The sequence below is a fragment of the Microchirus variegatus genome, assembly GCF_963457635.1.
Source record: "Microchirus variegatus genome assembly, chromosome: 8".
In the NCBI taxonomy this organism is placed as follows: Eukaryota; Metazoa; Chordata; class Actinopteri; order Pleuronectiformes; family Soleidae; genus Microchirus; species Microchirus variegatus.
Window position 1 is genome coordinate 29,770,105 of NC_139809.1, and position 27,574 is coordinate 29,797,678.

Below are 27,574 nucleotides of genomic sequence, written 5' to 3' on the forward strand. Positions count from 1 at the left end.
CGGTTCAGATTAAGACCTTGATTTAGGATTAGAATTGGGTTTTGGTTGAGATTGAGACCTTGATTTAGGATTAGAATTGAGTTTTGGTTTAGATTAAGACCTTGTTTTAGGGTTAGAATTGGGTTTCGGCTCAGATTGAGACCTTGTTTTGGGGTTAGAATTGGGTTTCGGTTCAGATTGAGACCTTGATTTAGGGTTAGAATTGGGTTTCGGTTCAGATTGAGACCTTGATTTAGGGTTAGAATTGGGTTTCAGTTCAGATTAAGACCTTGTTTTATTGTTAGAATTGGGTTTAGGTTCAGATTAAGACCTTGTTTTATTGTTAGAATTGGGTTTTGGTTTAGATTAAGACCTTGATTTAGGGTTATAATTATGTTTTGGTTCAGATTGAGACCTTGATTTAGGGTTATAATTGGGTTTCGGTTCAGATTGAGACCTTGTTTGAGGGTTAGAATTGTGTTTCGGTTCAGATTAAGACCTTGATTTAGGATTAGAATTGGGTTTTGGTTTAGATTAAGACCTTGTTTTAGGGTTAGAATTGGGTTTTGGTTTAGATTGAGACCTTGATTTAGGATTAGAATTGAGTTTTGGTTTAGATTAAGACCTTGTTTTAGGGTTAGAATTGGGTTTCGGCTCAGATTGAGACCTTGTTTTGGGGTTAGAATTGGGTTTCGGTTCAGATTGAGACCTTGATTTAGGGTAAGAATTGGGTTTCAGTTCAGATTAAGACCTTGTTTTAGGGTTAGAATTGGGTTTTGGTTCAGATTAAGACCTTGTTATTTATATATAGATATTAACTAAATTATTGTGCTATCTGAAAAAGTTTCTGAAAGCTGAGAAGTTGCACGTCAAAACCAACGCGTTGTGGTTATTAGGATAATTTCACCCGCGCTGATGCAGGAAGCCGGCGAATCAGCGTCTTTGTCACCAGAGAGGAGAGAAGTTGGAAAAAAAACTCCTGTATATAACTTTCCATATGTTTGCCTTGGTAAACTTCCGCACACACGCCAAGAGAGACAGAGCATATTGACCTACTACGACAGAAAAGCTCTCCAGAGGGTCGTCGCTACGGCCCAGAACATAATCACCTGCCTTCTCCTCTCCTCTGGAGGATCAGTGCAGTTTCCCGCTGTGTCAGGAAGCCAAAAATATATATATATATATATATATATATATACATATATATTCTGCAGGATTCCTCTCTCCCACGCCGTACAATCTGTTTTTGATCTGCTGCCCTCGGAGCAGACGTTTCAGGACATTGAGAGCGAGAACAAACGGACGCGAGAACAGAGCAAACCCGGGAACAACGCAGCTGACATCTTCTGATATATCAGGATTATTGCATGTGTGACAGTGTGAGTACAGGGGGAGGTGTGTGTGTGTGTGTGTGTGTGTGTGTGTGTGTGTGTGTGTGTGTGTGTGTGTGTGTGTGTGTGTGTGTGTGAGAGAGAGGTAAAAATACACCTTATCCATTAAATGTGCTTTGGCGTGACAATATGTGACAGATGTAAGGCTGACATGTCATGGATGTTGGCGTGAACCCTAACCCTAACCCTATTGGGAAGTGAGAAAATGGTAATTAAGAGTCGGTATCAGCTGTCAATCATGACATCTTATCGCATTTTTCATGCCATTAAATAATTGGGTAGAATTGGGTTTCAGTTCAGATTAAGACCTTGTGTTTAGGGTAAGGGTAAATTGGTTTATGTTAGGGTTAGGGTTATGCACTTAGTTGTACCTTATCCATTAAATGTGCTTTAGCGTGACAATATGTGACAGATGTAAGGCTGACATGTCATGGATGTTGGCGTGAACCCTATTGGGAAGTGAGAAAATGGTAATTAAGAGTCGGTATCAGCTGTCAATCATGACATCTTACCACATTTTTCATGCCATTAAATAACCCATTCAAAGTTAGAAGAAAACCACTGGAACATGTGCTGCATCAGTTTGGTAAGTGCTTTGGAAATCATTCATTTGGCGTGTACCATTTTGTACCATCTGCAGCCAGCCACCAGGGGGCGCACAATAACTTTCTTGCTCCACGTTGAGTGACTGCCGTGTCGTCCATATTTATGACTTTGTTAGTTTGTGTGTTAATTCTAAAATAGTGGGTGAGCTTAGAAAAGTCTGACACAAAGGAAAGCGATGCCTCCACATTTGAAGTACAATCGCCACCTAATAAAAATAAAACATTTATTTCCGTGCCTGTGTGGATGTGAAAATTTCACACACACACACACCTACCGTATCTGCTTTTGAAGAAATTGTTTCACAGCTTCCTGAAGGCACAGCGTGTTCATTTGTGCTTCTTACTGTATGTGTGTGTGTGTGGGGGGGGCGGAGGGGGGGTGATGTTGACGATCATTAGAGCGGCTTCAAAAGATGCCACAGTCACTCGCTGCTTTACGTTCCCCCATTCATGTGAATGTGATTATGGCAGCAACTGCCTGCAAACTGCCCACTGTGCAGTACTCAAGTCTACACTAATGTCTCCATATCAGACAGAGAGACAGGTAATTATAGGTAGAAGGAGGTAGGTAGGTAGCCCGAACAACCTAGAAGTGCAGAAGACCATCTGAAGTATTTACTACATGGTCCAGCAGAGGGCACAGTAAGTAGGGGTACGTGTAGGCAGAGATCAGTAGGATAAGGTAATGATAGGTAGGATAGAGGTAGAGGTAGTGGAGTATAGATCGGTAGGTAGGTAGAAATGGGTAAGTAGAGTAGGTGGGGAAAAGGTTGAGGTAGGTAGGTAGGTAGGTAGGTAGGTAGGTAGGTAGGTAGGTAGGTAGGTAGGTAGGTAGGTAGGTAGGTAGAAATGGGTAAGTAGGGTAGGTGGGAAAAGGTTGAGGTAGGTAGGTAGGTAGGTAGGTAGGTAGGTAGGTAGGTAGGTAGGTAGGTAGGTAGGTAGGTAGGTAGGTAGAAATGGGTAAGTAGAGGTAGGTGGGAATATGTTGAGGTAGGTAGGTAGGTAGGTAGGTAGGTAGGTAGGTAGGTAGGTAGGTAGGTAGGTAGGTAGGTAGGTAGGTAGGTAGAAATGGGTAAGTAGAGGTAGGTGGGAATATGTTGAGGTAGGTAGGTAGGTAGGTAGGTAGGTAGGTAGGTAGGTAGGTAGGTAGGTAGGTAGGTAGGTAGGTAGGTAGGTAGAAATGGGTAAGTAGAGGTAGGTGGGAATATGTTGAGGTAGGTAGGTAGGTAGGTAGGTAGGTAGGTAGGTAGGTAGGTAGGTAGGTAGGTAGGTAGGTAGGTAGGTAGGTAGGTAGGTAGGTAGAAATGGGTAAGTAGAGGTAGGAGGGAAAAGGTTGAGGTAGGTAGGTAGGTAGGTAGGTAGGTAGGTAGGTAGGTAGGTAGGTAGGTAGGTAGGTAGGTAGGTAGGTAGGTAGGTAGGTAGGAATGGGTAAGTAGAGGTAGGAGGGAATAGGTTGAGGTAGGTAGGGGAAGGTAATGATAGGTAGGATAGAGGTTTAGGTAGTTGAGTATAGATAGAGGTAGGTAAATATAGGTGTAGGTAGTTGGGTAGAAATGGTTAAGTAGAGGTAGGTAGGTGAGAATAGGTTGAGGTCGGTCGGTAGGTAGGTAGGTGGGTGGGTAAGTAGAGGTAGATAGGTTGAGGTACATAAGCATTGGTAGAGATCAGTAGGGGAAGGTAATGATAGGTAGGACAGAGGTAGGTAAGTGTAAGTAAGTAGAAATGGGTAAGTAGAGGTAGGTGGGAATAGGCTGAGATACGTAAGTACTGGTAGAGGTACGAATAGACGGAGACCGGTAGAGGTAGGTAATTGTCGGTAGGATATAGGTAGAGGTAGGTAAGTATAGGTGTAGGTAGGTAGTAATGGGTAAATACAGGTAGGTGGGAACAGGTCGAGTTACATAAGCAGGAGCAGAGACTGCGCTTTCCTGTCGAACGTCGGCAGCCGTTCAAACACATTTACCCTGACACAGGTTCAGGTGACAGAGATGAATAGCTTCACCGACTGACAGAGTAACTTCTGTGTGTGCGTGTGTGTGTGTTCAGCCATTATTAGACGTATAATTGCAGAGACATTTAAAGTGTTTCCCCTCAAGGACTCTGCCGGCATCCAATAAAGTTTTCATACCACAGGAGGAACAGCGTGACAGAGTGGACAGGAGCTGCAAACTGAGCGCCGAAAAAACAAAAAACACAAAGTGGAGACAAAGTGACACGAGGAACAAAGGAAAGATATTGTGTCCTGACGCGCTGATGGACTGACACAGCAGAGGCAAAAACAGAGAAATATTCAAGTCAATGACGATACGTACTTTTTTGTGTCCGTGTCTTTGTGTGCGTTTGTTTAAATTCACGCTCGTGTCAAAGCTGAATCTCTGAGGATGGAGGTTTTTTTTATTAAAAACAGATGAGAAGAAAACGCATGACAACTCCATATTTACTCCCCCACACTCCGTCTGTCAGTCTGTCGCCGCCCGTGGGATTTACATGTCGTATCGACAGTGGATCGACTGAACCTGAGAAGTTTAAAGTACAGTTTGTTCGTTGAGATGACATCGAGGGCGACACATCGCGCTCTCCCTGGTTTCTGTATTTCACTGTGTAAAATAATCTAAAATCCCCTCTCTGTCGTCCCCAAAAATCCCAAATTCAGCCATTTTTGAAACACTTTCCTGTTTTTTATAGCAAGAAATTTGAAGTAATCCAAATTATCCAAGGTTTTGGGACATTTTTTGTGTATTTTTATTCCAAGTCACAGTGTATAAATAAGTAGATTATTCTTTTATAGTGCAACGGCTATAATTTAGAATTAATACATATAATTTTTAAATTAAAAAATTATGAGTAGTAAAATTGTAAAATTGTAAATTATTTGATAAAATATATGTCTTTAAAGTTCCACATTGTTTAAGCAAGTTTAGGTGCTGTATACATTTTAGATATATATATATATATTTATACGTGTGTGTGTGTGTGTGTGTGTGTGTGTGTGTGTGTGTGTGTGTGTGTGTATAAACATTTTTTTTAAATAATAACAATAACAAAAAAAAATATTTTAACTGTTACTTATAATTGTGACCAATTAAGTAAGAGTGAATTAATGTGATGTAATGTCAAATAAATTTAATGTAAAAAAAATGCATAAAACTGTTCAAATTAAATTAATATTGTTAAATATTAATTTATGAATCAAAAATAGTTCAAATCAATGGTAGATATATCAAATTAGTGAACAGTGAGTCAAAATATGTGAAGAAAAATCGAAATAAAATGAAAATAACACAGTATTTTGTCAAATTAGAACATTAAATAACTCTAAAATTAATAGTATTATTCTATGTAACTTACATCATTTTTTGGATTAGTCTACTTAAAGGTGCATTATGTAATAAATCTAAATCAACTGGCCATAAAATCCTCCTAATATGTCACAGAGACTCAGGAATAATGTTCATATAACAAACTGAACTCACCAACAACAACAGTACAGACAAAATATTTGTATTAAAAAAAATGTTTTGCAGACTGCAAATCATGTTTATGTTTTGAAATCACGTTTTGACGTCATGTGGCGCCACCTACCGCCGTCTACCAATCATTGCAGTCGGTAGAGTCTCAGCTGCCAAGCAACCACGGGTTGCCAGTTACGTCAGAAAACGAAATCTAAAAGACCTCGGTGTTTTGAATTTGAATGTAGTAACTGTTTTTGGCCACATTCTTACATATGGCGCCTTTAACCAAGAAATGGTAAATAACTTAAATGTGTACTGTCATATGTAAAAATGCAAAAAAAATTAAAAAGTGGTGAAAAATGGTGAAAATATCATAATTTTTTTTAAACTTATACTTAAAAATGATGTTTAAATTGTGTTGTGGTGACCACAAAACGTAAATTAGTACGTGTTTTTTTACAATGTAAGTATTTTCATTTAAATGTTAACCATGTGAGCGCTGACAACACACATGCAGGTAAGAGAGAGACTCCATGTTCTTGCCTGAAGATCACGTTTCAATCTAATCTATTTTCTTTCTTTCTTTCTTTTTCTCCTCCTCACAAATGTGTCGTCTAATCAAATCTAATCGACCTCTTCTCTCTGCAGTCACTCCTTAATTCCTTCCCTCCCTCTTTCTTTCTTTCTTTCTCAAGGACTGTGAAACATCAGATCTCTGCTGCTGCTGATGATCACAGCTGCGCCGCGTCACTTTCAAACGGCAGCGAAATAACACACTTATACGCACGCTCGACGGCATGCAAACGTGATAAAAAAATTCAAAGGAATGAAATAAAATAAAATAAAATAAAATAAAGAAATGCTTGGAAAAAGTCAAGGTTCTGACACTTTCTGTAACAAACTCACACAAACCTAAAGTTCAGGATTTTAACCACTTTAATTTCAAAAGTTTAACACTATTTTCATTGCATTGATTCACACTGATCTATATAATATATATATGTGTACATATATATATATATATATATATATATATACATATATATATATATATATATATATATAATACAGACTGTGTGGAAGTAGGACCCACAGTGCAGCGCTGCATGTGGAAGTGGATTAAAACGAGGTTAAATGCGGCGCGTCGAGGTTCTGCGAGGCAACGCGATCTGACAGGAAATGACATGATTGAGTCTTTTTTATTCTTTTTTTTTTTTTTTTTTACTTTAAAATTAACAATTTATCAACTTTGAAATACACACAGATCTACGAAACTAGAGAACTAAATGTAAGGCAGCTCTTTTATTTCTCGGCTGATTTTCCTTTGGTAAAACTTGGACTTTTTAACGCGCAACTTTGTAAGTCTGGTCGCCCCCCTTTTTCTCGCCGGAGCGCCCCCTACAGTTTTGGAGCACACACATTACGGTAAACATCGATCCATCCGTCGCCTTCCTTCATTTCTAACGTAGCTGGCGAACACAAGCTGTGGAGGAGCCATATTTCCATGCAGTCCAGACAGTAGGGGGCAGTAGAAACAGCCTCCAATCTCTTACGCGATACGACATTTTTTCACCATCGCAATGACTCTTAAAAACTGTTAAATTAAGGTGAAAATCCGGCATAGTTCCTCTTTAAGGTAACGCTAGTGATTAGCAATCGGAAACCTTGACTGTAGCTATGTTTACACGGATAATTGGAATAAAAGCGCAATCGGGATAAAAATGTCGGAAATCTTTGATATGATTATGCTCATTTGGTAGCAAATTTATTCAGAACGAGAGGGTGATTCGTGTAAAAACAGTCGACCAGATCGTGATTTCTTTCTTTTTTTTTTGTTACCGCTCTATCTCCGTGCTATTTCATTTCACCCCAACCTGTCTAGGCAGATGGCCGTCTGGTTCAGTCAGAGATTTCTTCCTGTTACTGTTAAGTAGGAAAGGATAGGACAGGATAAAGGCTTCTCGTTTCGGCCCGAACCCCAGCTCTGAGCAGAACACGTCTGATAGTTTTGCTTGACATTTCTTTTTTGTCTTTCCAGAAAGACAAAATAAGCTTTAAAGGCACACATTTTTCTTTATCCCGCTTCCCTCGTCCTTTCTTTTGTTGTTATCCATCTATATTTGTCAACCCCCCCCCCCCGGGTGATGAATTGGTTGACACCAGACATTTAAGCCGGGCGATGAAAATATCACAGCCAAATATCACGGCGGCCCTCGGCGACCTCCTCGTCAACCGCGGCGGATGGCGTTCGCCTTTGTTCTTCACACGGACATGGATCCAGGAAAAGAAAGAAGAGGAAGATCTAAGAGGACAAAGACATGGAGACATGATGAAGACAAAAGAGGCGGTTGAACGTTCATCGCGCACTCGGAGGAGTCCACAGCCTCATTAAACGCTCATTTGTACTTTCCTCAGACTCCTCCCCCACCCCCTCTCATCTCTATTGATCAGATGTCTCGCTGCCGCTGAGGTGATTAAGATGGCGGTTGTCGTTCGCCGTCATTGCTGACCTAACCGATCCGTGCGCGATGCCGCGGTCAGTGAACTTCACCGTGATCCCGTGTCACCTTCACGATCACGTCCACATCCAACGCATCATCGTGTTTTTTTTTTTTGGTCCTCTGAGGTTGAGGGAAAAAAGCAATTAGGCTTCATGAACTTCAGAGCTGCAGTTGTTGTCTTTGGTCCATCAACATGAATAAATGCAGGAGACGTTAGATAATGATAATGTGCGATTAATTGACACTAAATGGCGTTTCTCATTTACAGTAAAGGCATCGAGGAGGAAACGTTGCACTAAGTGTTGACTATATACCTATTTGCTATCTGCACGTTCTCTACTACCTACTAAAACTACTACTTAAAGGACAATGTAAGCATTTCTGATCAATATTAGACGCTCTTATTACTAAAGTGACATTAGAAAGTCCAAGTTGCCCTTTAGCATCAATTGTCCAGAAGTTAACCACTGCTTCCCTGACCCTCTTTTTAGAGTCCCTGCTCGAAAATGACATGCCCAAACTAAATAGAGTAAACCTCTGCAGTTACAAGCTCTATGTGGATTATCTTGGTATCAAAATGAAGTTAACACTTGTGAGATTCCACCAGAGGTGTAAGTTTCACTGTAGACGCCACTGTGTCACTGTGCAAAGTCTGATGCTGCTGAAATGAAGCAGAGTTAAATTACAGAGGTTTTAGCAAAGAGATGTCTAGGCGTTCTCAGTAAGATAATACAATGGTTTTCATCATTTTTTTATATCTCTATTAACAAAGAAAATACTTACATTTGTAGCGTACTCGTTTCGCTGCCTTCTGCGCCATCTTTGTTACATGAAAACACGCAAAGCATTCTGGGTAGCCCTTGCTCCCAAGGGTGGTCTCGGAAAATCTCAATCCTGATACAGCCCTTAAACTCGGCCCTCAACTTAATTTTTCTGAGAATCGGGACAGCACTTGGACTAGAGGGAGCGCATTTTTGAGATTGAGGGTTAAGATTGAGGGTTAAGCAAGGATTGGAATTGGAATTCACCCAAAGTCTCTCCCAGCGAGTCCTGGGTCTTCCCCCTTCTCCCAATGGGACGTGCCCGGAACACCTCACGAGGGAGGCGTCCTAACTGGCCACCTCATCTGGTTCCTCTCGATGCGGAGGATCAATAGAAGGTTACAGTTAGGTTTAGGGTTAGGGTTTAAGTTAGGGTTAGGGTTACTCTGAGCTCGAGGATACCCGTTTCGGCCTGCTTGTATCCGTGATCTCGTTCTCTGAGTCACTACCCACAGCTCGTGACCACTGCTAAGGACAGGAGCGTAGATCGCCCAGGACAACTGAGAGCGTCTTCATTGAAGGCTTCTACCTTCTTCACCAACGCAGAGTGGACAAGACCCCGAGATACTTAAACTTCTCCACTTGGGGCAATGATAAAGAAATATTGGTTTCAGGACTGGCTTATTTTTGTAGAGCTGTTGTCCCTCTGTTTGTCCTTTATTTGACCACAGGTTGACTGAAGATTTACCCAAAGGAAATCGCGTTGATTGTGATGTAACAGACGGCAACGTTGATTTCATAGACGGGAGCAAATTTCTGCTTTTGATCTTGTTTTGATTGGCTGACAGTTTGGATCGGATAGCGCTGACAGCTCTGGGTCTCGGTGATGCTCTTCCCTGTGTCCTCTGTAATTGGTAAAGCTTGATTTTTTTTTGAAGACACAGGGGGAAATCTGTCTGCGACGCAGTCAAACAGTCAAACTATAGAAGGCGAGGTTTTGTAAGAAGTGAGAGGTACGAGGAGAGGGAATATTGCTGCTGATAGATCAAACCTGAAATCAATGAAGTCAGCGCGAGACAGGAATCCTCTCTCTCTCTCTCTTTTCTCTTACACATACCCACACAGTACAGCGTCTAATTAAAGGGAAAGCCAGAGTGAGTGGAGAATCAAATAGGCAGGTACTGTATATGCCGATGGGACGAAGGAGACTTTAGACTTCATAAAGCAAAGCAAAGCAAATTGACCTCCTCCTGAATGAGGAAACTGTTTCATTACACGTCCCTCGGGTGTTCAGGGTAATAAGGTTAAAGCTCAGGCCTCACACTGAAGGATTAAAAGAAGCAACGGCAGGATATCGTGAGGGCAACGACGGAGACACTGAAGCTAATGTAAAGACAGTGTTGTAAAACATCACAACCACATTATATATTTATATATATATAGTCTGTTTTTTGGAAGTACTGTAACACTACGTTTTAATTGAGTTACTGAGTAAAAAAAAAAAAAGTACAAATAATTTTGACCTGAATTTAAAGAAAAGAATAAAAGGATTTTTATAAAATCATGCACTGAAAACTGTCAGCGAATTATGAGGATAGGTTGACAGGAGAATAAGGAGGACAGGTGAATGAATGATGAGGACAGGGGAATGACAAGGACAGGTGAATGATGAGGACAGGGGAATGACAAGGACAGGTGAATGATGAGGACAGGGGAATGACAAGGACAGGTGAATGATGAGGACAGGGGAATGATGAAAGATGAGGACAGTTGAATGACGATGAGGACAGGTGAATGAATGATGGTGACAGGTGAAAGATGAGGACAGGTAAATGATGAGGAAGGGGAATGATGAGAACTGGTGAATGATGATGACAGGTAAATGATGAGGACAGGTGAATAATGACGACAGGTGAAAGATGAGAAAAGGTGAATAATGATGAGGACAGGTGAAAGATGAGGACAGGTGAATGATGATGACAGGTGAATGATAAGAACAGGTGAATGATGATGACAGGTGAATGATGATGACAAGTGAATGATGATGACAGGTGAATGATAAGAACAGGTGAATGATGATGACAGGTGAATGATGATGACAAATGAATGATGATGACAGGTGAATGATGATGACAGGTAAATGATGAGGACAGGTGAATGATGATGACAGGTAAATGATGATGACAGGTGAATGATGACAAGTGAAAGATGATAAGGACAGGTAAATGATGATGACAGGTAAATGAGGACAGGTAAATTATGAGGACAGGTAAATGATGAGGACAGGTTAATTCCGTCATCTTAATGAAATTCTAAATAAAGCAGCAGAGTTTTTTGATGAAGGGTTTTTTTATCTGCTACATAACAATAATATAAGTCATTGTCACATATTTACAGATTTACACAAACTGTCTCTGTTCACAATGAGACAAACCTGGAGTTTTCTTCCTCACAGTGAAGACACACACACACACACACACACACACACACACACAGAGAGGGAGAATTGTTGATATTTTCTTTGTCAAAGCAAAAGGTTAAAGGAAAAAATAATAATAAAAATAAATAAATAAATAAAGAACTCTCCCAAAGAAGACAAAGTGTGAGCAGAGGTCATCAGTCAGTCCTGAATCTTTTATAACTGAATGACCTACTGATCTCACACACACACACACACACACACACACACACACACACACACACACACACACACACACACAGTCTGGTTTCCATGACTTCAGAGGACTTTACATTGACTTACATTCAGATTTACTCTGACCTTCACCAAAATTACGACCAAGGTTATTATAGTTAACGAAAACTGACAAATTAACGAAAACTAAATTCTCGCAATATTGCGACTTTATTGTTATAATGTTACGACTTTATTCTCGTAATATTACAACTTTTTTTATATTACAACTTTATTCTCATTACATTACGACTTTTTTAATATCACAACTTTATTCTCGTAATATTACGACTTTTTTAATATTACGACTTTATTCTCGTAATATTGCGACTTTTTTAATATCACAACTTTATTCTCGTAATATTAAGACTTTTTTAATATTACAACTTTATTCTCGTAATATTACGACTTTTTCAATATCACAACTTTATTCTCGTAATATTACGACTTTTTTAATATTACAACTTTATTCTCGCAATATTACGACTTTTTTAATATTACAACTTTATTCTCGTAATTTTACGACTTTTTTAATATCACAACTTTATTCTCGTAATATTACGACTTTTTTAATATCACAACTTTATTCTCGCAATATTACGACTTTTTTAATATTACAACTTTATTCTCGTAATTTTACGACTTTTTTAATATCACAACTTTATTCTCGCAATATTACGACTTTTTTAATATTACGACTTAATTCCTGTAATTTTACAACTTTTTAGCATTACGACATTATTATCGTAATATTACGACTTTTTTAATATTACAACTTTATTCTCGTAATATTACGACTTTTTCAATATCACAACTTTATTCTCGTAATATTACGACTTTTTTAATATTACAACTTTATTCTCGCAATATTACGACTTTTTTAATATTACAACTTTATTCTCGTAATTTTACGACTTTTTTAATATCACAACTTTATTCTCGTAATATTACGACTTTTTTAATATCACAACTTTATTCTCGCAATATTACGACTTTTTTAATATTACAACTTTATTCTCGTAATTTTACGACTTTTTTAATATCACAACTTTATTCTCGCAATATTACGACTTTTTTAATATTACAACTTAATTCCTGTAATTTTACAACTTTTTAGCATTACGACATTATTATCGTAATATTAAGACTTTTTTAATATTACAACTTTATTCTCGTATTATTACGACTTTTTCAATATCACAACTTTATTCTCGCAATATTACGACTTTTTTAATATTACAACTTTATTCTCATAACAGTACGACTTTTTTAATTATACGACTTTATTCTCGTAATTTCACGAGTTTTTTAATATTACAACTTTATGCTCGTAATTTTACAACTTTTTTAATTATACGACTTTACTCACGTAATATTATGACTTTTTTAATTATGCGACTTTATTCTCGTAATATTACTATTTTTTTTATATTACAACTTTATTCTCATAATTAAAGACTTTTTTAATATTCCGACTTTCCTCGTAGCCCTGCGATGGACTGAAGGACTGTCCAGGGTGAACTCCGCCTATTTCCCTATGTCAGCTGAGATAGGATAGGAGGATAAAGCGGTAAGTAATGAATGGATGGATGGACTTTTCTAGCAATATAACAACTTTATCGTTTTTTATTATAAGATTTAAAAAAAAGATTAAAGTTTGTTATTTTCAGTTTGGTCCGTATAAAACTCCGTCGTCATAAATCTTAGCCCTAAAGTTGTAAAACACTTCTTTAGAGAAATGAGCTTCTGCCTCATGATGAAGGACCAGGTTTTGGTCTCCATGAGGACGACTGGTCCTGACAAGGTCAGTGTTTATGCCAGAAAATAAACACACACACACACACGTGCAGGGCTGGTTTGAAGGGCAGAGGCGCAGGGTTGAGGGGTGACCAGCGTCCAGGTGTGCCTCTCCAATTATCTGCTGCTGCTGCTGCCTCTCCAACACACACACACACACACACACACACACACACACACGCACACGCACACACACCCTCCTCCCTCTTCAGGTTCCCTCCTCATCATCTCCACCCTCCACACAATTAAAGCACCTCCCTGCTCCAGCACCTGTGGTCTCTGTGGCTGCAGAGCGGAGAGCGACGGCAGGTTCAGGAGGAGGAAGAGGAGCAGATTGAAAAATCCTGTTTGTGTTGTCTCCTCCTCCTCCTCCTCCTCCTCCTCTTTGTCGTCTGTCCTCAGGTTGTGACTTTAATTCTTCCCCTTTTTACTTTTCTTTTTTGATTTGAAATGAGACAGAAACACAGCGGGTGCTGCTCACACGTGTCTCTCATACTATTTGGAAAACACAGACGATAGCTTTTGATTTTGGAAATATGAAATTCACGAGGAGGAAGAGGAGACAAGACTGAGGGTCTGATCACAGTTAGCACGTTAACGTAACAGTGGAAAATATATATAAATATTATTATATACTAGATTACGACTTTAGTCATGAAAGATTCTCGAAAGATTACGACTTTATTCCCAAAAGATTACGACTTTATTCCCAAAAGATTACGACTTTATTCCCAAAAGATTACGACTTTATTCTTGAAAGTTTACGACTTTATTCCTAAAAGATAACAACTTTATTCTCGAACGATTACGACTTTAATCTTGAAAGATTGCGACTTAATTCTTGAAAGATTCGACTTTATTCCCATAATATTATGATTTTATTCCCAAAAGATTACATCTTAATTCTTGAAAGATTACGACTTCATTCTCGAAAGATTACAACTTTATTCTTGAAAGATTGCGACTTTATTCTTGAAAGATTACGACTTTATTCTTGAAAGATTACGACTTTATTCTTGAAAGATTACGACTTTATTCTCGAAAGATTACAACTTTATTCTTGAAAGTTTGCGACTTTATTCCTAAAAGATTACATCTTTATTCTCGAAAGATTACGACTTTATTCTTGAAAGTTTACGACTTTATTTCTAAAAGATTACGACTTTATTCTTGAAAGATTACGACGTTATTCTCATAATATTACAATTTTATTCCTGAAAGATTATGACTTCATTCTTGAAAGATTACGACTTTATTCTTGAAAGATTACGACTTTATTCCCAAAAGATTACGACTTTATTCTTGAAAGACTACGACTTTATTCTTGAAAGATTACAACGTTATTCTCATAATATTACAATTTTATTCCTGAAAAATTATGACTTTATTTATTTATTTTTGTATTATTATTTGTATAATTATAATTAAGTAATACTGCGTCGTCGTTTTCCGGGAACATTTCAACAGTGACGGCGGAGAAAACCATGAGCTAATAACAGGAAGTGAACGAGGGAAACATTGTTGGCGGACGATGAAACAGAAACGGGAGCAGATCAAAGCAGAGGCGTTTGAGATGAAACAGGAAGCTGAGAAAAGACTGAGAGAGTGAGAGAGTAACAAAGGGAGGTGAAGAGGCAGCGAGGATGAGGAGGCTGCTCTCCACAGGGGTCAGAGGTCAACACACACACACACACACATTCTTACTGTAGGACTGTACCAAGTGCTCTTCACGTGGCAGAGTCTGATCTTTATTATACGATTTTTGGTAGAGCAGCTCATCACTGTATAGATTCCTAGTGACACATACGTTGATTGATGAGTGTATATTTACTCTTTGGGTCATAAATAAGGTAGATTTTTCTACTTGTAGGTTCATTTCCTGGTTGGTGGACTTCCTGGTGCAGGTGCCGTGATTGCTGGCTGCTGATTGGTCGTTCCTCTCACCTGTGGCAGCTGGTGTTTCAGCTCCAGTCTTCTGCTCAGATCGTTGGTTTATCCACACGTTAGACCTCTGCTCTGCTGCTGAGTCGAGTACGACGAGTGTTTTCCACTTTCCCTTAAAAAGCCTTGTTTCATCACAACACCGGACTCTGACCCAGGTATTTGTTTTCTTCTCTAAAGGAAAAGTCAAGTTTAAAGACTCTCATTTCCTGGATTCACCACAGTGTTGACAGACTATGGTGACAGCTATAATCTCTAAAACTGAAAAACTTCAGGATGTTTTAGGCAGCAGTTGTACGGTGTTCAGGAAGAAAGAAGAAGTAAGATTTTGGCTTCATTCTTGAAAGATTACGATCTTATTCCCGGAAAATTACGACTTTATTCTGCTAATATTATGACGTTGTTCTTGAAAGATTAAGTTCTTATTCCCGAAAGATTACGACTTTATTCTCATAATATTACGACTTTAGTCTTGAATGATTACGACTTTATTCTTAAAAAATACGACTTTATTTTCATAATATTACGACTATTCTCATAATATTATGACTTTAATCTTGAAAGATTACGACTTTATTCTTGAAAGATTACGACTTTATTCTTGAAAGATTAGGACTTTATTTTTGCAAGATTACGACTTTATTCTTGAAAGATTACGACTTTATTCTTGAAAGATTACGACTTTATTTTTGCAAGATTACGACTTTATTTTCAAAATATTACGACTTTACTCCCGAAAGATTACGACTTTATTTTCATAATGTTACGACTTTACTCCCGAAAGATTACGACTTTATTCTTGAAAGATTACGACTTTATTCTCATAATATTACGACTTTATTCCTGAAAGATTACGACTTTATTCTCATAATATTACGACTTTAGTCTTGAAAGATTACGACTTTATTCTCATAATATTATGACTTTAATCCAATTTAATACAATTTTATTCTCATAAGATTACGACTTTATTTTCATAATATGACGACTTTAGTCTTGAAAGATTACAACTTTAGTTTTAAAAGATTACGACTTTATTTTTAAAAGATTACGACTTTATTTTTAAAAGATTACGACTTTATTTTCATAATATTATGGGTTTATTCTCATAATATAACGACTTTAGTCTTGAAAGATTACGACTTTAATTTTGCAAGATTACAACTTTAGTCTTGAAAGATTACGACTTTATTTTTGAAAGATTACGACTTTATTCTTGAAAGATTACGACTTTATTCCCGAATGATTACGACTTTATTTTATACCCCCTCTCATCTCTATTGATCAGATGTCTCGCTGCCGCTGAGGTGATTAAGATGGCGGTTGTCGTTGGCCGTCACGCTGACCTAACCGATCTATGCGCGATGTCGCGGTCAGTGAACTTCACGTTGAAGCCGTGATCCCGCGTCACCTTCACGTCCACATCCAACACATCATAGTGTTTTTTTTTTGTCCTCTGAGGTTGAGGGAAAAAAGCAATTAGGCTCCATGAACTTCAGAGTTGCAGTGTGTGTGTGTGTGCGTGTGCGTGTGCGTGTGCGTGTGCGTGTGCGTGTGCGCGTGCATATGTGTGTGTGTGTGTGATGGTAATGCAGGTGTGATTACAGTGTAAATCAGCCTTGTGAAGTAGTGGAGCGGTCGTTGTCGCTTCAAGTTATTAATAACACGTCGTAATGTTGGAGCCATATGTGTGTGCGCACACATTTGTGATGTGTCTTTATTTGTGTGTGTGCCATCTGCAGTGTGTGTGTGTGTGTGTGTGTGTGTGTGTGTGTGTGTGTGTGTGTGTGTGTGTGTGTGTGTGTGACTGGCCCCCCGGATGTGTCTAACATCATTAACAACACAAGCGTCATCTCAGGTAAGTGAAGTGGTCCATCTCTGTCAGCTTAGCTTCTCACCTGCCCCCCCCACCACCATCCCTCCCCCTCCCCTCCCTACACCCTTACTCCCACTGCTACACACACACACACACATGCAGTAGCACAGACACACACACACACACACACACACCCCGTGTGAAAATGAGAGAAGGATTAATGTAACGAGATGGCGGCGTGCACATGGACAGATGTTGTGCAGCCTGCATTTTATCCTCTGTTTTTTTTATTTTAGCTGCAGACAGCTGTGACACACGATTCATGTGTTCATCCACGTATATATATATATATACGTATATACATATATATATATATATGTATATACATATGTATACAGTGAATAAACAGAGCACAGAGTGTTGAAGACGTATACTTTACTCAATCTGACTCTCAAATCTCAGTTTTGCTCTCACTGAGTCCACGTTAAACGTCCAATTTCAGTCAGACTAAGACTATAATTCTGTGTTCTTAGTGTCATGTAAAAACGTTAGTCTGACTAACTAACTAACTAGCTAGTCTTAGTTGGACTAGGACAACACATTAGTCTGACTAAAATTGAGTTAGTCTTAGTTCGATTAACATATTTGTTCTTAATGTCACGCAAACACGTTAGTCTGACAAAAATCAAGCAACTCTTAGTCCGACTAAGAATATAATTCGGTGTTCTTAATGTCACCTAAACACGTTAGTCTGACTAAAATCATGCAAGTCTTACTCTGACTAAGACTATCATTCGATGTTCTTAATGTCATGTAAACGCGTTAGTCTGACTAAAATCAAGCTAGTCTTAGTTGGACTAGGACAACACATTAGTCTGACTAAAATTGAGTAAGTCTTAGTCCGATTAACACATTTGTTCTTCATTCGTTCTCCAATTTCAGTCAGACTAAAACTATTAATGACTAAGACTATCATTCGATGTTCTCAATGTCATATAAACGCGTTAGTCTGACTAAAATCGAGCTACTCTTAGTCAGACTAAGGCTATAATTCGGAGTTCTTAGTGTCACGTAAACACGTTAGTCTGACTAAAATCAAGTTGCTCTTAGTCGGACTAAGACTATAAATATGTGTTATTACTGTCATGTAAACACATTAGTCTGACTAAAATCAAGCTAGTCTTAGTTGGACTAAGACAACATATTAGTCTGACTAAAATCGAGCTACTCTTAGTCCGACTTAGACTATAATTTGGTGTTCTTCATGTCATGTAAACGCGTTAGTCCGAGTAAAATCGAGCTACTCTTAGTCTGACTAAGACTATAATTTGGTGTTCTTAATGTCATGTAAACACATTAGACCGAGTAAAATCGAGCTACTCTTAGTCCGACTAAGACTATAATTTGGTGTTCTTAATGTCATATAAATGCGTTAGTCTGACTAAAATCGAGCTACTCTTAGTCCGACTAAGGATATAATTCAGTGTTCTTAGTGTTTAGCTCTATCTTCTGTCCAGCGTGTCAACATACATTATTATAATGTCAATATTAAACAGGTTTACGTTACGTTCGATAAAGACAGAGAGTTGCTGCATTGACGCAGTGACGCTGTCGCAGTGGAAAGTGATGAAGAGATTGGTCTTTTTTAAAGAAGTCAAAGAAGTAAAGAGAGATAAAACATTTCATTGTATTTAAACATACATTTATGCTCTTATTTATTCTAACCAAGTGGCATAAAAACAACGTTCTGGTGTAAGAAGTGGAAGAATCTCACTTACACACATAAATACAGTGATAACTCATCACACACACACACACACACACACACACTCTCTCATCCTCGTCTCCTCCCTCGCGTCCTTGTTCCCTCGCTCTCCTCCTCCCTCGTTTCCTCTCTCTAATGCGTCCGTCCTTCTCTCCCTCTTCAGCGCAGTGGGGGAGTCGCTGCAATTGAAGCTCATTAAGTAAAGACCTACGGAGCACGGTGTGTGTGTGTGTGTGTGTGTGTGTGTGTGTGTGTGTGTGTGTGTGTGTGTGTGTGTGTGTGTGTGTGTGTGTGTGTGTGTGTGTGTGTGTGTGTGTGTGTGTGTGTGTGTGTCGTCTCTCCTTAGGCATTAAGTATTTATGACATATAACTAATACAGTGGCAGGACAGACAAACAAACAAACAAACAAACAGACAAACATATCCATCTTGTGTTAATGTTGCTGACATTTGACAATAGTCACTCACTAATGATTAATGATGGGAATTAATTAAAAAAAACAAAAAAAAACACCTCATGCATAATTCATGTGGTTTAAACTGCCCCACAGTTTTTAGGTGTTTGTTTTACCTCTTTAGTCTAATTAAGGTAATTTTTCTCGTCATATGTCGTTTACTTTGGCCCAAAAATGGGAGGGAAACGAGCTCGTCTCGAGTCTCAATTCTAATGAACTCATAAAGAAGTTCTTTAAAGCTTTAGTAACATTAATAAATCGTTAATTAAGGATCTTATAAGGCCTTCATAAATGCTGCCTTATCAGAGTTTTACTATTAGTTAGTAGTTAGTTAGTTGGACTAAGACTAGCCCCATTTTAACCCTAACCCTAACCAAATTATAGTCTCAGCCGGACTAACAGTAGCTCGATTTTAGTCGGACTAACGTGTTTACGTGACATTAAGAACACCGAATGATAGTCTTAGTCGGACTAAGACTTGCTTGATTTTAATCAGACTAACGTGTTTATGTGACACTAGGAACACAGAATTATACCTTAGTTGGACTAAGACCAGCCCGATTTTAGTCAGACTAACATGTTTACATGACATTAAGAACACCAAATTGTAGTCTTAGTCCGACTTAGAGCAGCTTGATTTTATTAAGACTAACGTGTCACTAGGAACACCGAATTATAGTCTTAGTCAGACTAAGACCAGCCCGATTTCAGTCAGACTAACATGTTGACATGACATTAAGAACACCAAATCATGGTCTTAGTCAGACTAAGACTGGCTCGAATTTAGTCAGACTAATGTGTTTACGTGACACTAAGAACACCAAATCATAGTCTTAGTCGGACTAAGACTGGCTCGAATTTTTGTTTTTTGTTTTTATTAAAAAGTATTTTTTCTTTGGGAAACTTTAAGGCGGCGACTAACAAATATCTTCATAATCGATGAATCTGCCGCTTATTTTCTCGAGAAATCGCAAAAGAAATGAAGAAAATAGTCACATTCAAGAAGCTGAAATGATCCGAAATGTTGTTTTCATTAATTGTTTCAATATTAATATAGCAATCAATTAATAATCAAGTAATTTTTTTCAGGTCGACTTAACTTTTTCTTTACTTTTTTTTAACGTTTTTATATAATTTCGTGCGTCTTTATGTGTTTTTGAATTCTTTCTCCTGAATCCTGCAGTTGCTATGAAAAGCCCTCACTGCAGCAGCAGCAGCAGCATCCTTGACACGCTCACACACACATGTGCATGTCACTGCCTTTGTCTCTCTTCAATATCTTCTTCCACACACACACACACACACACACACACACACACACACACACACACACACACACACACTTGTAACCCCAGCCTGTGTTCTCTGTGCTGGTCCTGGCTCTGGCTCCAATTACCCGGTGGCTACGGCAGCAGGACCCTAAATGGGTTGTAGCACCGAACAGGCATGTCTGCGATGGTTCTCACAGTGGGAGAGGAGGGAGAAGAAGAGGACGATGATGATGATGATGAAGATGAAGAAGAGGATGATGAAGGCACCACCACCACAACAACAACAACAGGAAGGTGAGAAGCAAAGAAGAAGAAGAAGAGGAGGAGGAAGAGGAGGAAGATGATGAGGTTCAGGAACAGGACAAAGGAAAGTGCAGAGAAATCCTCCAGAAAAGAGGATTTATAAAAACGCACTTGACAGTTCACACAATCAAAAAGCCAGGTACGCGTCTGTAAACGGTCGCCTCCGACGTGTCCAACAGCTCCTGCATCGTCGTCCCACAGACTCACGTCGCACATTAATCTCTATTTTCACGTCGCGTTGCTCTTCCCGTGCCGTCGTTCCTCGCTAATGCTGCTTTTCTTTTCTTGTCCGGTGTGTGAGGAGGAGAAGAGAAGGATAAGAGGAGGAGAGGAAGGAAGGAAGGAGAGAATAAAGGCCAGGAGTGGGTGAAAATGAAAGAAGCTGTCATTTCCCACACGGCTTAAAATATATATATATATATTTGTATTATCTGACTGAGCCTAATGCCAGATATCATTTGGGGCAATTTTCTACGAGAGAAATTCGCATTATTGGTCTATTTTTGTGTCCAAATGAAATAAAATAAGGATTCTGTCTGTAACAATGTGATTTCTAAAGAAAAAAAAACAGTTTTTAGCATTAAAAAAAACTAAATACTGTTCCTTTTTTAGAATTATTTAAACCCAACGTTTTTATTCTCACGAGATCGGTAATTCTCATGAATAAATAATTAAGGGTTTATAAATGTTGCTTTTATCAGAAAATGACATGTTGAAAATAAATGTTTCTAGCTCGATTTTAGTCAGACTAACGTGTAAACGTGTCACTAAGAACAATTGGACTAAGACTAGCTCGATTTTAGTCAGACTAACGCTTTTAAGTGACATTAAGAACACCGAATTATAGTCTTAGTCGGACTAAGATTAGCTTGATTTTAGTCAGACTAACGTGTTTATGTGACACTAAGAACACCGAATTATAGTCTTAGTCGGACTAAGATTAGCTTGATTTTAGTCAGACTAACGTGTTTATGTGACACTAAGAACACCGAATTATAGTCTTAGTCGGACTAAGATTAGCTCGATTTTAGTCAGGCTAACGTGTTTATGTGACACTAGGAACTCCAAATTATAGTCTTAGTCGGACTAAGATTAGCTCGATTTTAGTCAGACTAACGTGTTTATGTGACATTAAGAACACTGAATTATAGTCTTAGTCGGACTAAGATTAGCTCGATTTTAGTCAGACTAACGTGTTTATGTGACACTAGGAACGCCAAATTAAAGTCTTAGTCGGACTAAGACTAGCTCGATTTTAGTCAGACTAACGCTTTTAAGTGACATTAAGAACACCAAATTAAAGTCTTAGTAGGACTAAGACGAGCTCGTTTTTAGTCAGACTAACGTGTTTATGTGACAGTAGGAACACCGAATTATAGTCTTAGTCGGACTAAGAGGAGCTTGAATTTAGTCAGACTAACGTGACACTATGGTCATTACACCATACTGTATATTTAATTTAATATATCATTTTTGTCGTTTTTCCATTGTGTTTGTACGGAGGAGAAAAAAAACTGATTAAAAAAAAACTTCAAATCTCGAGTTTCAAAGTCGAGAGTTCCAAAAAATGATGAAAAAAAAATGTTTGTAATTTTTTTTTTTTCATCATTTTTTGGAAACTCGAGATCTCGACTTTCCAAAAAATAATGAAAAAAGAAAATTCTCAATTTTTTTTCATAGTTTGAAAGTCGAGATTTCATGTTTTTCGGGGGGTTTTTATCTTTTTTTTTGTCTTTTTTTTTCCTCACGTCACTTCGAGGTCTCCGTATGTTTGTGTGTAACTGACAAACATGTCGGATTAAAGTGATCATTTTTGTGTTGTTATCAATTTCCGAGCTTTCCATCGCTCGACTGAGCCCAAGGAACTTTGCCAAAAAAGCAACAAAAACAAACAGAAAACATCTTAAAGTAAAGAGCGATAAAGAAAAAACACACTTACATTAAAAGTCTGCCCCACTAAAACTTAACTGTCAGAGTCAAAACACACTCAGATATTCAGCGGTTCAAAGAGACAGGAAGTCGTTCTTTACTGTTTATCTGAATTGATGCGGGCGAGCGAGTGCATCTGTGACTACTTTATATTTAATCCTGACAATCAATATTTCAGTATTTGCTCGGCGTCTCGTAAACAGATGCCGCGCTAAGTGTTGTGGTGATTTGTCAAGTGTTTAGAGTATTTATGGTGTTTTCATCCTCTGACTGGTGTGTTTTACGATATATCACAGTCCTGTGTGTGAACCACGCGGTAAAACTAATAACTGTCACGCTCGCTTGAAAGGTTTCCAATTTGACGATTTTGACCCATCGTCACGTGATATTTACTTCTTTACGATTATTTTTGTCTTTTTTTTATGTGCGATAAGTTAGTGCCGAGTTCTCTTTATTTTATCGCATGATTATTATGTTTTTATTTGTCCTTTTTTTGTAAAGAAGGTTGTGCTTTGTGTTTGTTTGTTACTCTGCGTGCATCTTCTATCGTCTAAACCAAAGCTTGACATCAAAGTTTCGGATTTAGATTTGTTTGTAAAAACCCGTAAAATAGCTACAAATTTAACCAATGCTGCGCTGCTACGATCAGATGAAATTCAGCTCAACTGGAAGGTTGCAAGTTCAGTTCCAAACTGTTCCTTGAGCAAAAATTACTAGTTCTAAATTGCTTTAGTCACAGTTAACTTGCTCCAACTTGACTTAAATGTACTACAATAACTATGAGTTATTTACGGTTTTAATTTATTTATGTCATTGTACATTTAATGGATAGATGGATAAAACATTTAGCTACTAGCTAATTTCTATCTCAGTTAGCTTAGTCAACTTGACTTAACTGTACTTAATGAGTTTAGGAAAGTTTATTTTACAAAAATGTTTAGTAAGTAGTTTAGTAAATGTGTTTGTGTCAAGAAAATTCTACATGCGTAGAAGATGTAAAAGATTTAGCTATTCGCTAATTTCCATCTCAGTTAGCTTAGTCAACTTGACTGTAAACTGTACTTAAGAGTTTAGTAAAGTTTATTTTACAAAACTTTTATGAGTTTAGGAACTTTATTTGTGTCGAGAACATTTTAGGCTACATGCGTAAAAGATGTAAAAGATTTAGCTATTTGCTCATTTCCATCTCAGTTAGCTTGCTCCAACTTGAGTTGAATGTACTATACTGCTACAAGAAATACAGGTTAATCTTTATGGTTTTAGTTTAATTGTATTTATGTCATTGTACATTTGTAACAGATGCACAACATTTAGCTACTAGCTCAGTTAGCTTAGTCAACACTGACTTAACAGTGTAGTGTAGTCCATGTGAATGAGTTTAGTAACGTTTATTTTTATTACATTTTGGTGAGTTTAGTAAATGTGTTTGTGTCAAGAAAATTCTACATGCGTAAAAGATGTAAAAGATTTAGCTATTCGCTAATTTCCATCTCAGTTAGCTTAGTCAACTTGACTTAACTGTACTTAAGAGTTTAGTAAAGTTTATTTTACAAAACGTTTATGAGTTTAGGAACTTTATTTGTGTCGAGAACATTTTACATACGTAAAAGATGTAGAAGATTTAGCTATTTGCTAATTTCCATCTCAGTTAGCTTGCTCCAACTTGAGTTGAATGTACTATACTGCTACAAGAAATATAGGTTAACTTTAAGGTTTTAGTTTAATTGTTAATTGTTAATTGCTACTAGCTCAGTTAGCTTAGTCAACTTGACTTAACAGTGTACTGTAGTCCATGTGAATGAGTTTAGTAACGTTTATTTTTATTACATTTTTGTGAGTTTAGTAAATGTATTTGTGTCAAGAAAATTCTACATGCGTAAAAGATGTAAAAGATTTAGCTATTCGCTCATTTCCATCTCAGTTAGCTTGCTCCACAGCTTCAAGAAACATAAGTCTGAGATTAGTTTATAGTTTAGTCAATTAATTTTGTCAGGTCCCGTGAGCACAATACATTAATCTCGGTAAGAGAAAAGATGTGAGTATGAGATTTAGCTGCTAGCTAACCGTACTCTCGGTTAACTTGCTCCTTCCTACTTGAGTTGAATGTACTACCCTCCTAAAAAAAAAACAAGTTAATTTATTTTATTTGTAGTAACAACATCGTACATTTGTAAAAGACGTAACACATTTAGCTACTAGCTAGTTTCCATCTTAGTTAGCTTACTCAACTTGACTCGACTGTACTGTAGTCTATGCTAATTTGTTTAGTAAAGTTTATTTTATTAAATTTGTGTCAGGGACAGTGAGCAAAATACAAAGTCAAAATGTTTGTTTTTGTACCAGATTTAGCTAGCTAGTCTCAGTTAACTTGCTCCTACTTGACTTGACTTGGTTGAGGAAATAATATAACTCAATATACATGAGTTTAATTGAGTTTATTAAATGTATTTTTATCAGGGACTGCAAAGAAAATATATTAATCACAGCAAAAGAATGCATGCTTTGAACCAGATTTAGCTGTTAGCTAATTCTCCATCTGTAGTCCCAGTTAACTTGCTCCTACTGGCCTTGACTCGAGCGTTTTGTGCTATTAAAAGAACACGAGTTTACTTAAGTTAATTAAACGTATTTGTATCGGGGACAAAGAACAACTCTCAGTAAGAGAACAAATGTTTCTGTGCCAAATTTAGCCGCTAGCTCATTTTCCATCTGCAGTCACAGTTTATTTGCTCCCACTCAACTTGACTCACTGCAACAAGAAAAGAAAGAGAAGAAACAGAATTAGCGTCCACACATTTAGCATCGAAACACAGAGCGAGTTGTGTAAAATGATGCTTTGTTTTGACCTTTTTTTTTTTTATATGACGTAGCATCGAATGCTAGGCGGTTCTCGTCGCGATGACCACTCAGAGCTGCTCAGAGACACATCCGCAAGTAGACAAGCGGAGCCGGGAATCAAACCCACAACCATTGAGTTGAAAGATGTCTCACTCTATACCACTGACGTTTCTTTGTCGTTCTCTTTGTGCATAAGTGTCCAACGCCACGCTCCGCATCACCATTCATCTCAATTTACTCGCGCCGACTGTGTTTTCGCGCGGCCGTCAGACGCCGTCGACGTATAAATCACCGGGGGGTTCGAGAATTTCGGCTTTTTTAATTATTCATGATGAAGGCCTTTTATCGCCCGCGATATTTATCTCTCGACTGTCTCCCGTGACCCGCGAGAGAAAGAGGGATGAGACGGCGGAGGAACAGTGTTCCTGTGTTTGGAGGTTTGTTGGAGGGGGTGGGAGGCTTTAGCTGAGCCGTACATAAATACATTTGTTAAGTGGGCGGGTGTGGTTGAGTATTTGTGTGAGCATCTGTGTGTGTGTGTGTGTGTGTGTTCACACATAATTCTCATCTCTTTTCGTCCCTTTGTCTCTGCAGTATCGTCAGGTCTGATAATCTTGATAAAATTTCTTATCATTGAAAAATGTCCTCCACGTATTTTCCAAGAGGAAATGGAATTACGTAAACAGCAGAGTTCTTTCGCAAAAATTAGGTTTGTGCGTCGCGGCGTTAGCGACCTGTCCACGTGGAATCGCTCTGGTAATGACGCGTTGTCCACATGTGAATAAAACTGGGCAAAAAACTCAATAACGGTCCATTCTTAGATTTCAGTGTTCCATGCTGTGTGTTTGACAATTGGACATTTGATTTCAGACTCAGAGATTTGAACGTAGTTAAAGCTTGGGTTTGTCACTTGTTTCCGAACCACTTTCAATCTTATTCGTCGAAATCCCGTTCATGTTCTGACACAGGGGGGGAAAAGGCCAGTTTCTGTGTGGAATGATGCGCCAAACGCTTGAGACAAAAAATGTTCAACTTTGGTGAAGAGCGACGTTGACCAAACGAGTTTCTACGTAACCTCTTCTTCACGGTTGCAACCCCGTGAAGAGCTACGGCGCTGCGTAACTGAAGACGCTGCAGAGCCACAGAGTTGTTATTACGCACCGCACAGGAAGCATCGATTTACAGCAAGTTATCATATCATACTTTTTTTTCAAAACAAGTTCTTTTTAGACCTGTAGTGACATATAAATAAAATAAAATGGGTTTCTAATAATCTGGTACTTCCCATTAGTTAGCCAGAACTGTGGAAGGCCCTTGGATAACCCTAACCCTCAGAGGTTAAATACCTGGTTCTTCCCACTAGTTAGCCAGAACTGAAGAAGGCCTCTGGGTAACCCTAACCTTAACCCTCAGAGGTTAAATACATGGTTCTTCCAACTAGTTAGCCAGGACTAAAGAAGCCTCTTGGATAAACCTAACCTTAACCCTCACAGGTTAAATACCTGGTCCTTCCAACTAGTTAGCCAGAACTGAAGAAGGCCTTTGGATAACCCTAACCCTGACCTTCAGAGGTTAAATACCTGGTTCTTCCCACGAGTTATCCAGAACTGAAGAAGACCCTTGGATAACCCTAACCCTCAGAGGTTAAATTCCTGGTTCTTCCCACTAGTTAGCCAGAACTGAAGAAGGCCCCTGGGTAACCCTAACCTTAACCCTCAGAGGTTAAATACATGGTTCTTCCAACTAGTTAGCCAGGACTAAAGAAGCCTCTTGGATAAACCTAACCTTAACCCTCACAGGTTAAATACCTGGTCCTTCCAACTAGTTAGCCAGAACTGAAGAAGGCCTTTGGATAACCCTAACCCTGACCTTCAGAGGTTAAATACCTGGTTCTTCCCACTAGTTAGCCAGAACCGAAGAAGACCCTTGGATAACCCTAACCCTCAGAGGTTAAATTCCTGGTTCTTCCCACTAGTTAGCCAGAACTGAAGAAGGCCCCTGGGTAACCCTAACCTTAACCCTCAGAGGTTAAATACATGGTTCTTCCAACTAGTTAGCCAGGACTAAAGAAGCCTCTT